Source organism: Ambystoma mexicanum, chromosome 12 (genome assembly GCF_040938575.1).
Source record: "Ambystoma mexicanum isolate Mex_15411 chromosome 12, UKY_AmexF1_1, whole genome shotgun sequence".
NCBI lineage: Eukaryota > Metazoa > Chordata > Amphibia > Caudata > Ambystomatidae > Ambystoma > Ambystoma mexicanum.
In genome coordinates this window covers 576,828,871-576,841,831 of record NC_090936.1, presented here as the reverse complement: position 1 = coordinate 576,841,831, position 12,961 = coordinate 576,828,871, and the positions used below count along the sequence as shown (strand labels likewise).

General features: G+C 47.7%; 1 protein-coding gene across 1 annotated transcript in view; it reads right to left on the bottom strand.

Annotated features, from left to right (window-relative positions):
• Positions 1-12,116, bottom strand: part of LRRC55 (leucine rich repeat containing 55) — a 93,622-nt gene extending 81,506 nt beyond the window's left edge. The window contains exon 1 of the mRNA XM_069628910.1: positions 11,916-12,116. The gene's annotated coding sequence lies outside the window, so the exon portion shown is untranslated. The remainder of the gene's footprint in view (positions 1-11,915) is intronic.
• Positions 12,117-12,961: the final 845 nt, after the last annotated feature.

Here is a 12,961-nt window from a genome sequence, read left to right as displayed (position 1 = left end):
GCCACAAAGAGGGATTGGGGCCAAAAGAAGCTAACAGTGTCAAGATGGGGATGCAGAGCTCTGGTGTCAGTGTCGAGCAAAACATACAGGTGCATGAGGCGGTCTAGCATCAAGATCGAAACTGACTCTGCCGATTCCCTTGCAGCAGCTTGGATGGTGTTGGTGTTGACCATGCCGGTGTCAAAGCAGTTCAGTGATGCAGGGAGAGACAGGGGTCACTGGGGGGCAGGAACATCATTTGGGGGTGGCTGCAACCCCTGTGGTCGCTCCAGGGCTGTGGCCAGCGCCATGTGGTTATTTGTTTCTGCAGTGGCTGATTTTTTTTGTACAGATTCTTAAAAGAAACAGGGGGTTCCACAAGTGTGACACTTTGAGCAGTGACCCTAAATAAGAATGAATAGGAATAACAAATAATTTGTCTTTCTGGAATTCTATACAATAATTGCAAGACTCATGAAAGGTTTATTTCAGGCACACTTCAGGGGGCGAGTCACTGACTTTGTCTGTTCTTAAACACCTCAACTCAGCCTTTCATCCTTCTGAGGTTGATAAATGAGTACCAACACAGACTGAGTGTATATGTGTTCTATATAAAGTGCTTAATCGTAGATGCTATATAATAACACATCATTATCATTTGGCCTTGGGCATCTGCTTGCATTTACAGTAATTTGGTAATGTGGGCCTTTACACACTGATATTAACACTACATATGGTGATCTATTCTTGTATGAAAGGTATATCACATTATAGTGATATCTGAACCATATTTTTCGTAGTGTACTTAGGAACAATGCTATGTGATGCCACTTCCTGTTTTGTCAAGGGGTGAAAAGTCATGTCCCTGCGCTTTCCGTGTTGTCCGTTTGGGGTGGGACCAAATTACATCACTTCCTGTGATGTCATCAGAGGTCAAGGGTCATGTGATGTCACTTCCGCTCCCCCTGGAATTTTGCTGAAATAACGTCCCTGCTGGAGGGACTTCCAGCGATCACGTGCATGGTTCTCTCACCTCCAGTGAGCTGGTCCTGGATACCATTGGTCTCAGCTACAGTAGGTCGTATCCAGTCAAGAGATCACCCCATATGGGATGTTTAAGTGAGAAGGCTTGCCCTTTTCTTGGAGGTCTGTGTCTTTACCTCTATGGCAGAGGACTTTGGAGCAAGCTGTACTTCCAGCAGAGTTTGCGACGAAATCCTTCTTCTTCAGGTGTCCAAACATGATTCAACCGGGGGTGGGGGAGGTCACCCCCTTAAATGGGAAATCTTCTACAGCAGAATGGTTCCCTTATTGACTTCTGAAAGGAGTCCAACCCCGGGTACTCTTTCAGAATCCTGTGCCTGGTGATGTCAGACCCAGAGTGCTTTGTCTGTAGAAAAAGGGAAAGGGGGTACAGGAAGTTTAGGAGCCCTGGGAGACTCTAAGGCAGCCCTTTTGCGGACTGATGCGTATCTCCTGGCAATTCTAACTCAGGCCCTTCTCTTGTCTTTCAATATCAAGTCGCCTCTGGTGTGATTTCTTTTGGCTTGGCATAGCCTGCCCTTTGCAGCCCTGGACCTCCTCCTGTACACTCAGGGCAGTTCAATTCTTCCTCGACAGTGTCAAACCTTTGCCAGTTAAGACAAAGGCTTTTGCAGGGGCAGAGATCAAATGGTCTGTTTTGGGTGAAACTCAGTCCCAGACACCAAATACACAAGCGGTCCTGATAGGCAGGTCACTGTAAACCTAGGTAACATTAAAATGACACCTAACTACCTTGGCCAGTATAATTGTGGATTCCCAGAGACCACCAAGTCACAACCAGACATGGCTTACATTTGGATTTGTCACCTGCCATGTTCTGTGAGCACACAGGTATAGAATTAAATGTAGGATCAGGCGTGCCCATCGTTAAAGGCAGATCCTGCCTGATGCAGCGGAGTGCTCCATCTGCCAGTTGATAGGAATGCATATCTCACTTTGGACTGCCAGGTTATCAAACTATAAGACAACTGGTGAGAGGTGTCAGCAGAAAGTCGCAGCAGAGTTACATGCTTGCGCTATGCTTTTCAGCATTCAGCATTACTAAGCGTCAGGGTCTGATTAGCCGACCTCCCTCTCAGAGACACATCAACCTGCATCATTTTAGTAATACAAAAAAGCTAAGCCCACTACACCCTCGCAAATAGCATTCCACACAGTCCAGTTCAATGGCTTTGCAAAACATTAAGAGTATGAGAAAGTCCGATGCATAGCAAATTAGCACTGCATGGTGTGCACGCCCCTTAAATCCCTGTGAGCAATTACATGGATCATCTGTCTCAGGGCTTCGAGTGCAGAGGGAAAGGTTCCAGAGACGAGGCACGCAGATGGGGGAAGCTCGGCCACCATCACGAGGCTGACATGGTGGAGGGACTTGAAAAAGATGGGGACTCATTCTTCTTAAGACCCACAACTACACACCCTCTGACCAAAGACCAGGCTATGAGGCAGCATAAAAGCCCTTCAGTCATTTGCTGGCAATGAAACACCTACACAAATCCACACTGAATGTGTTTAAACTCTGAGGCTGGCGGAAAGTCTGCATGGTTATAGCTGGGAATTATCTGAACGATTCTGTGTATTGTTTGGTAAACGAAATGTTCATTACGTATTTGGGTGTTGCTAGGTCTGGAAAAGATCCGGGGCTATGCTAATGTCGGGACTGTCGGGACACAGGGCTAGCTATAGCCTTTTGGTTGTAGCCCCTGAGCTTGTAGCCCAAATTGGGGAGGCGAGCAGTCGTCTGTAACGTTACTTTTACCGATACGGTGTTTGGAAGCGTGAACAAATGGAGCACTCTAACTTTATCTACTAGAATACACAAGATTCAGTAATTATCGTCACCACGATATGAAAATCTAACAAGACAAATGACGACTGCTCGCCTCCCCAATTTGGGCTACATTATACCAATGGAAAGGCACACCTGAATAGAAATTGCCGGGGGATGACGATCTCACTAACACAGAAGGACAGACGAGAGAAATTTTACTGAGATTACTTCTCCAGGCTCCCTTACATCTTAAGCATTAAGATACCCTCTCAAACAGAGGTCCGAATAGACTTATTCAGAAGCCAACATCGGACTATTAAAAGGATAACTTCCCGATATACACAGGAACATACCTTTTAAAGACCCACTCACCCTGACAAGACTAGCTGCAGTAAAGAACACTTAAGTTCAACATAAAAACACGAACACCAAGATTTACCAACTCAAGAGATATGCATTGATAGTACGCTCTAATGTTGATGGAAAACCGCTGTTATTATTGTTATTTTTACTATAATATCTCCAGAGACAGTGACACCACTCCTGATGAAAGTTCCTTGATAATGCTTTGAGAACTGAAACATGTAGAGTTCTTCCATCTAGATAAAGCACTAGATTGACGAATAAAGCTACCTGAAGTAGGGTTGTATAAACAGTGCAAGATAGCAATCGCTCCCAGCGCTGTCAATAGAATCAATTACCTGACAATCAGATTGAGGCCACTAAAGGGCTCTAATAACAAAGTGTCACAACTACATTATCTGTGTGTTTTTTAACATAAATTGAATTGTGAATAATAATTGTTTTATGTAAAGTGAAAGGGACTGGCCCTTAGCTTTTTTTAAGCAAATGTGTATTTCTACTGAAAATGTACTATTAAAAATGATTGCATAACGAATTTTACAGCACTAATTTAATGCATATTGACTGTAAACTGTTGATTATCGTTAACTACCTTCGTTGTCTAACAAGGCCGTGTCTCTAACAGGATATATGCCCACCTGGAGGGGCAGCATAAAGTGTTGCTGACTTCCTTCTGAAGCTAAATATGGGATTCCTATTGGGAAACACAGCGCTCCGGTCTATGGCCTGTCTGAAGCAGGCGAGGCGAATTGTTCTTATTATTTTTTGGATATGTATACAATACTTTGAATATGCTATCTGAGGCTCTTAGCCAGTGGTGTGCTCAGGAAGTGGTCTTGGGTAGCACGTGCTGCCCCTTGAATCTGATTGGCCACCCTAGGTGCAACCCCATTATGCTAAACTAGGGGAAGGGGGGGAGGTGTGTGTGTGTGTGTGTGTGTGTGTGTGTGTGTGTGTGTGTGTGTGTGTGTGTGTGTGTGTGTGTGTGTGTGTGTGTGTGTGTGTGTGCGTGCGTGCGCGCGCGCGTGCGTGCGTGCGTGCGTGCGTGCGTGCGTGCGTGCGTGCGTGCGTGCGTGCGTGCGTGCGTGCGCCGGAGCTCATACTTCAAGCCACCACTGCCTAAATCCAAGCCCGACTTGGCCCACCCCAGTTAAAAGAGTCTAGGCATGCCACTGTAACTAGTGCTTGAATTTAGGAATTATCTTTGCAATTTGGAATGTACCAATTATTGGACATTACAAGAAAAAATTTGGCTGATAAAGAACTTTGCTTTTATTTATAAGGAATGTGGAATATTCTTCCTTAAATGCATGTTTATGTGACAGGGTGGCACGTGAATACCTTTGTGGCAAAACACTGTTGCAGAGAAATCTCCATGAAAAATATTGCTCAAGAAAACACAGTTGTTCTTGCCATGCAAAAGCGCATTGCCAGTGAAATCCCGGCCTGCAATGAGCGCCAGAATCTGAGCAGGACACTTTGAGGATATGTTGCTTCATTTTGCGATCAGAGGGCAACAAAAGGTGATAAGTTTGAACCACGAGTAAGTGGTACAAAAGCAGTCCCACCAGCAGTGAGCCTAAAGGTCAGCATCAGCCCCTTGCCCCACTTACACATAGTACGGACCCTTCCTCCCGTTACACCATAAGCCAGTAAGATAGCTCAGCGGGTTGAGCGCTCGCTGCTATGATCTGAGCGTGATCTGCAGCTCGTAGGTTCGAATCCCGGCAAGGCCAACTCATCCTTTGGATGTCGATAAAGGTTGAGTGGTATTGTATGTAAATATGTGCTCTGTAAAGTGCTTTGGATTAAGGCGCTGTATAAATAACTTATCATTATATACCTTTTTAGGTTATCCCTCAACCCATTAGTAGGCCCCTGCGCCCTGCTCCCGTCCCCTTACCACAGCCCTTCCAGCAGACACCCCCCTCTTTTCCTTTTGGAAGAAATAACAGGGAGGCACATCCTGTTTCTAGGTTTCATCCAATTGGGGGGGGGGGGGCATGCCCCCTTACCATCCTTCACCATGCTCTCCCCGTTGCCACCACCAACGCCTCCAGACAGCAACCCCCTTACCCCCAGGCATAAATAACAGGCACCCCCATCCCATTTATAGGTTAGATCCAATTTAGGAGGGACCCTCCCCCTCCCATTCCTCCTAATCACCCTTAGCCAGCCTGGCCACCACCATGTCCCCACACAATGACCGCATTGCTCTCTGGCAGAAATGAAAGGTGGGATGCAATCTGCTGACAATAACCAAACAATATTTGTTAGACTTTTTCCCGACCAGTGTTTTTTGCAACAATTACACCCGTTGGCAGCAGTGACAGATGCTTGTGAAATTTCATTGAAAATGTTTCTGAAATGTGTCAGAAAATGTTAAGAATATGAACAATTCCCATCAAAAGGTTTCTTTCTGACTCTGGCCACTATGTGTGCTGTGTTTACCAATATCAATGTGTATTGCACGTGTGATTTTCACGTGCATCCTTACATGTTTCGGAAACAGATCGGTATTTCTCCGTAGTACTCTTTTCAGTGCACTGCGGTCATCCTTCTTGAACTTGCTGTACTCACTTCTCCTGCAATGCAAAAGAGGCCCCCGGGCTACTGGGCAATGCTGATACCATGCAGGGACAACGCGGCGTGCCCTCTGAAACGCACGAACTGCTCCTGGGGTATTCCTGGAAGCTGCCACCCTGCAGAGACACCCTGAAAATCCCTCACCCTCGCGGGATGCGCAGCAGGAAAAGCACGAGACTCTGCGTTCACAGTGTACTCGCTGTGTTTGGGTCCCCGCGCAGGGTCCCAAACTGTTTGTGTCTTTCCTGAGAAAAACAGCTCCTTATATTGGACCAAGGGGCAAGCCATGGATCCTTGTTGTGTACATGTGGGGGCTGTGGTGCCAGCCCCCAGGCCGGCAAAGCGCCGACGGTCTAAGCACCCGGGGGTGCGCCCCTTTGTTGTATGACTGCCTGCTCGCTACCCGCGCTTCCTGGGTGCTTAGAACCTGATTGGGAAGGAAGGGCGAGGTGATGTTTCAAACTTCGCCCCTTACTTCTTGTCATCCCGGGCCGTGACTGTGCGTCGCCTGTGTAGTGGAAAGGGAGAGGGGGAGCATGGCCCTGTTTGCTAGGCTGCTGCCCCTCTGCCCCGCCTGGCTGCTATGGGACACAGTTTACCAGGCCTCGCTTTGTGCCTGGCAGCGTTGCCCAGCACCACTTACCCCATGCTGGATATTCACCCATGCAACACTTAAGGGTGGTAGTGCCCTGCAATAATAATTAGGCTTTTATATAGCGCTACGAACCCTCAGGTATCTGAGCGCTGCTTATTATTACCCACGGTGTGTGGTGCTCATTTATCGACCTCGGAAGGATGAAAGGCTGAGTTTGGCCCTGCCGGGATTCGAACCTGCGTTAACAGGCTCTGCACGGGTGTCAAAGCGAGCGCTCTACTCGCAGTGCCACTTGACCGGCTATGACAATGTGACAGACCTCGACTCGCTCATCATTACCCCCAGGTTACAAGGGGGTGCAGACACCCTGCTGTGAAGACGTTCCATACCCTGGCTTCTCTCTACACGCATCCACTGCAACCGAATCCTTAAGCAAAAAGCGACTAGATGCCTCTGGGTTATGTGCGCTATACAAATGACAAAATAAATAAATAAAGTACCATATAATTGCTCACAAAGTAGTAAGCGGTGGTTTCTAGGCACTGGACCTTCACATAGTGTGTAAGTGCCCTGCGGGTAAGTGTTGTACCAGTCATTTGTACTCCTTACAAACAAGCAAGTACTCCCCCAAAAAGGAGTGCACATTTTCCCAACAAGAATTAGGGAACAACCCACGCACAGAAGCCGGCCCCCAACTAGCATCCTGTTTGGATCAGGTGTGCCACCAGAGCAGTGCCACAAGAAGGAGCTCTGATTAGGGTAATGCCTTACCCCAAGAGGAACTTTAAGATAAAAATGCATTTTTAAATGTGCATGAATTACTTGGTGCAAAGACGTATGGATTACACAATGATGTATGATTAAATACCGCCTTTGGGAATGAGAATTATTTTTTTACTCCCGAAAAAATCATTTAAATGCTAACTTCATATAATGGGCAGTGAACTTCAAAATCTTCTCTAGGGCGCTAATTGTGTGTGCACCCCGTAATGAGGCGCTGCTAGGCCCCACTTCTCTTATACCATATAACCGCCCCCCCCCCCGCCGAATGTGGGTGCAGGAAAGAGAAACCCTTTGGTGATGATATTTTAGGCAATGGTTTCTCTCATAGTGTGTTACTGCCCCGGGGTGCAGGGGGTATGGGCACCTTACATGGTTGACGTCCCCATCCCTATTAGTATAACTGCCCTAGAATATTAGGGTACACAGGCTCTCTACTCTGAGGGATCCTCGCATACTGTATCGCTGCCCTGGGGTAATAAGGGGTGCATGCCCCCTTCAGTGATAATGTGCTGGATCCTGGCATCTCTCTACCTTTGTTTATTAAGGGGTGCAGACCCCTTGCGGAGAAGAAGTGGCACGCTTCTCTTCCCCCATGCCCTATAATTGCCCCTGATGTGTTAAGGGGGGTACCCATCTTACAGTGAGGATTTTCCAGGACTTTGGCTTCCCTCATACTGTGTAGTGCCTGGTGTGTACACCCTGCATTGGTGTTGCGCTAGGCAAGAGCCTGCCTCATACTATATAAATGCCCCCAAGTATTAAGGGGTGCAGACAGTCTACAGTGATAACGTGACGGGCTTCTCTTCTCTCTTACTGTATAACTGCCCGCGCGGAGTTAAGAGGCGGGACATCCTGCAGTCATAATGTCATGGGTCCCACATTTTGGATAAGTAGCCCTGATAAGGGGTGCAGAAACCCTTCTGCACTGATGTGTTGTGCCCTGACAGCTTGTTATTGCGCATGGCTGTCTCCGGGGATTGGGGGATGTGAACACTCCGTGGTGCTGATGGCACGTGCCCCGGGTTCTCTAACACCGTCTCAATAGGCCTACAATCACAGGTGCAGGCATTGGTCAACCTTCATGCGGAGAATCAGAATAAAATATTGTAAGCGCGTAGCTGTCTGCAAAGGATGTCCCAATATTGTGACTGCACAAAACTCTTAATTGAATTGATTGCTCAAAAGGGTCCTGCAGTTTGTACCAGCCCTCATATTTAAATTATCACTCTAAATCCTAAGCATGATATGAGCTCTTTAATTCAATGATAATTTGCCATATGCTTGTACCATCCTGTTGTTGATATACTACCCAAAAAATGATATCCTTGATAGCTGTGTTCTGTTATTATTCAATTCAAGTCTTGTACTGCTATTATGTTTAGGCTTATGCAATAGTCAGACCAGTGTGGATCCTGACCTCAACACGTGTTTCGCCTCTGTGGCTCCAGTGGGTCTTCAGGAGGTTTCAGGATTCAGTTGTCCCCGAGATTTGAATCCAGGGACGTCATTTCACCAAAATGCCTGGGGTAGCGGAAGTGACAACAACCATTGACCTCTGATGACATCACAGGAAGTGATGTCATTTGACCCTAGCCCAAAGTGACATCACAGGAAACGATGGAACACGACCTTTCACCCCTTGACAAAACATGAAGTGGCATCACATAGCATTGTTTCTAAGTACACTTCGAAAAATATGGTTACAATATCACTGTCAAGTGATATACATTTATACAAGAATGGATCACCATAATCATCGTTAATATCAGCACGTCTAGGCCGATTTTACCAAATTACTGTGAGTGCAAGCAGACGTCCAAGGCCAAACGACAAGGATGTGTTATTATGCAGCACTTACGCTTAAGCGCTTCATATAGAACAAATATACATACAGTATCACCCAACCTGTGTTGGTACTCTTTATTAACCTCAGCAGGATGAAAGGCTGAGTTGACCTTGCTGGGAGCCGAACCTCCAACCTGCAAATCACACGCACATTGGAGCAGTGAGCGCTCAACCCACTGAGCCATCTTACCAGCTATAGCTATTAGAAAACCAGCCACTCCAGAAACAAAGAGCAACATGCTGCTGGCCACAGCCCAGGAGCCACAGTTTAATAGTTTTTTTTTTTTTCAGGGGTTGCAAGGGAGACCTCAGGTGCGACCCCTAAATGACGTCCCTGTTTAAATCGTAGATCCAAGGGTGTTTCAAATCTCGAAGACAACTGAATCCCAGAGAACTATCCATAAAAAGATAACTTCCATAGCACAAGGAGCTGTTGCTGAGAGGCAGGATACTCAGCAGCAAGATTAATTGACCCAAAATAAGAAGGACATGTTGAAGTAGTGAGCATTAGAAAAACCTCCTCCCACTGGAGCCACTGTGACGAAGCACGTGTAGAGGTTAAGAACAAAATTGAGGTTAACGCCAACACCTGTCCAACTAGTGTATAAGACTACACATAACACCACTCCAAGACTTGACTACTTTCTGAATTGGATAAGAACAGAACACAGCTATCAAACGGGATTATTTTGACGTGAACCAAAGATATATTTTTTTGGGGAGAGTATAAACAACAGAATGGTACAGGAATATGGCAAATTATCACTGAGTTACAGAGCTGATAGCACCCTTATGATTTATAGTGATGATTTAAGTATGAGGGCTGGCGCAAACTGCATGGCCCTTTTGAGCTGCCGTCTGAGTAGGTTCTTAGTTGCTCATGGCACAATCCCTTGCGGGTCAGGTTCCTCTCCTAACAGAACGTGGCATACATGATAGGCTTCAATGTTCAGTTGGAGAGGGTGTTTCTGGGCACATTGGCTTTGTGTTTACAACAAGTTCACCAGAACAATTTCATGTACTCCTACCAGCCCCCAGCCTAGAAGCTGTGGTAATGTGGTCCACGCCTATTGCCCTGTGAGTAGGGTGGTGGGTGGCACATTGACCTTCTGCATGGAGGAGGCCAGGCACCCTGCCCCTTGCCACGCTCTCTGCCCATCTCCCCAAACGCTCTCCCCAGCTACTCCCCACACTGGAGGACTGGTACATGAACCAGCGGAGGTGCCCTACAAATAATATTCAAATTAACTATTTTGTGGGTGTGTCAACTTGTCTTGGCAGGATAGCTCAGGGGCAACGTGCTTGTCTTGGAAGCAAGACGACGCTGAGCAACACAGGTTCGATCCCCGGGTCCGTGCTTAGAAACCTCTGGGTATTAAGCGCATTATAAATAACCAACTACAATTTAAAGGTATGTGAACATAAAAAGGGGTGGGGTTATGAGAAACATAATTATATGGGGGGGGGCGTCGATAAATCAAAAAGTGATGCAAGTCTTTGAATCAATCATCGCCACTATCATTGCTCTGGGCAGCCTTAAATACCATGATTTATAACCCATCTGTGGCTTTATAGAAGGGGGCCAGTCATATGCAAATCAGTCTTGGTCATCCAATAGATGCAGTCCAGTCTGAACTGTTTGGCCACATGCTCTGTGCAGGGGGGCCCAAGGAACCTCAGCCATGCTTTGGCTTTGAGGTCTAACAGTCGGACCAGACTGCACACAACAAGGCAAGACCAAGACGTCCTTGCATACGATGCCATGGAAGGGTGTCTAGAGAAATGCCAGTGGTTGTGACTGATTCAAAGACTTTTTGGTTACTATTGTCTCCCTTGGAAGGACGGTAAGCTCAGACGCTGGTGGTGCCTTGCTTACACACAGGGTATCAAACAGAACCACTTCATTTAGATACCCGAAGGCTGAAATAAGTCTGGGGTCGCGTGTGTTCACGTGCAGGGGGGATGAGGGGGGAGGGGGCATGGCGTCGCAGTTCTGACTTGTCTGCTCCCACTGGTTGGCAGGACCAGGGCTGGTTTTGAAGTTTTTGGCCGGTCCCCTTCTGTAATGGAGGTACAATAGTTATGGTGTAGAAGGTTGCCCAGAGCAATGTCAGTAGTTATGATTATTTTTTAAAGGATCCACCCATCACTTATGTTATGATGTAAGTGTAAGTTAAAACAAGTTCATAAAAATGTATTACCAGATCCTAGTTTAACATTGAGCTGCACTATGAGCTCATTAAGTTCTAAGAATGTTATTGAAAAGAATGTGGAGGAGTTACAGTGGAGACTGCAGGGAGAGCGCCATGTTGGCATTTGGCTCTCATAGGCCGCTGTCGCTGTAATGAAATAAATTACTGTTTCTTCATCACTGCTGCCTGGAGCCCTTATTTCCTCAACTTACTTTTGGTGGAAAGCGGAGTGTCATAAAAAAAAAAATCGTGCAGCCCACGGATATGTACCTGCGACGTGACTTCCCGTTACATCGCGACCACGCCTGGGTGTGGGTCGCCCATGAAGCGTGTCGCCCATCTCCCTGCCAGCAGCGAAATTTAAAAGTTGACAGCCCCGCTTCTGAGTTGCTACGGGAGGCTTCATTCTGCAGCAAAGATGCAACGTGTCCTGCCATCTCTCTGGCTGTACGCTTAGACCACGAGGAATTCAATCATGTTAATGCCCTGCCGTAGTGCTGGGGTCATATTGGAATATATATAGCGGCCCCGGGGCCATTATCTTCATATAAGGCCCCCCTCCCCCTAAGAGTTGTGAGCAACTGGAGAATGCGCCATATTCCGCCCTTACATTTAAAACCAACTGAACGAGCGGAGCGGACTTTCTAACCCCATCCCCTGCCCCTGTTCCCTTTTTACCTGGGGCTCACGTCTTCTTGCTTCTCCTTACTATTACGCCCCCAACCTTACAGCGACGACAAAGAGTCTCCTTACTCACCACAAGCCGCTGTCCGATGCCCTCACATCAGGGTGGTGTCGCTTCCTGAGCCTTGTGGGAGAAGCTGCCAGCGATGCCTTCTAACCCCGACTGTGTCTCTCCCTCTACATTCCCTGCCCACCCCCGTGTGCCCTTCCCCTAACTCCCTACCGCTTTTGGGAGCAGGCTCTCGGACTCTGCCTTTGTCTATCGGAGGTACAGGTGCCTGCTCCCTCCCACCCCGCCTTTCCCCGCCGCCCTCCTTTCTCCCTCACGTCCTACCCTCTCTTTTCCTTGAAGGCCGGAGTCTGACGTTTCGCGGCTGTCTCTTAGCAACCGCCTCCACGTCTCCTGGCAACCAGGGTAAGCACCAGGCGACGAGAGGGATGAAAGGCGATGGAGAAATGGCAACGGGGAACCCCCGACAGAGACAGCTCCGTGCCTCCCTGAGCGCGAGGCCTCGCCCACCTGTGGCTCAGCGAGGGCAGGGGGACCCTAATGAGTGTCAGTTAACCAAGGAGCCATCCCTGCAAGGACGATCGATGAGAAAGTCGATTAGGTATGATGAGCACTGTAACGGAACCAGAGCAGTCCACGACATTAAAAGCAAGAACATGTGTTTGGTTTAGGGAATTGTTATGGAGTACTTAGGTGGCCGTTTCAGGTCAACCCTGCCATAGCTGGAATCAATAGTTCCCTGCTTTGGCCCACTCCAACAGGGGGCTGCTGCCATCTCCACATCTGGCAGGAAGGTGATGCCAACTTGTGTCTGCCCTCTCTCCTCTTTTGCCCCGACTCTTGGCAACACCAAGAAACTGTTCAAACCGCGATCTGTGCAAACATTAGAGATCAACCCCCACCCCCTTGTGTACACAACACTTCATGCTGCTTCTAAGCGCTGCAATAACTGCCCAATGTATTGGTAAGCAATGCATCGACGTCGGAAGGATGAAGGAGAGAGCCAGCCCCGCCTAGGGATTCAAGCAGTGACGAGTCGGTTGCCCACATGTCTGCACCGAGCGTTTACCATCCTGTGAGCTATCGTCAAAGTATATTAAACCATTCAC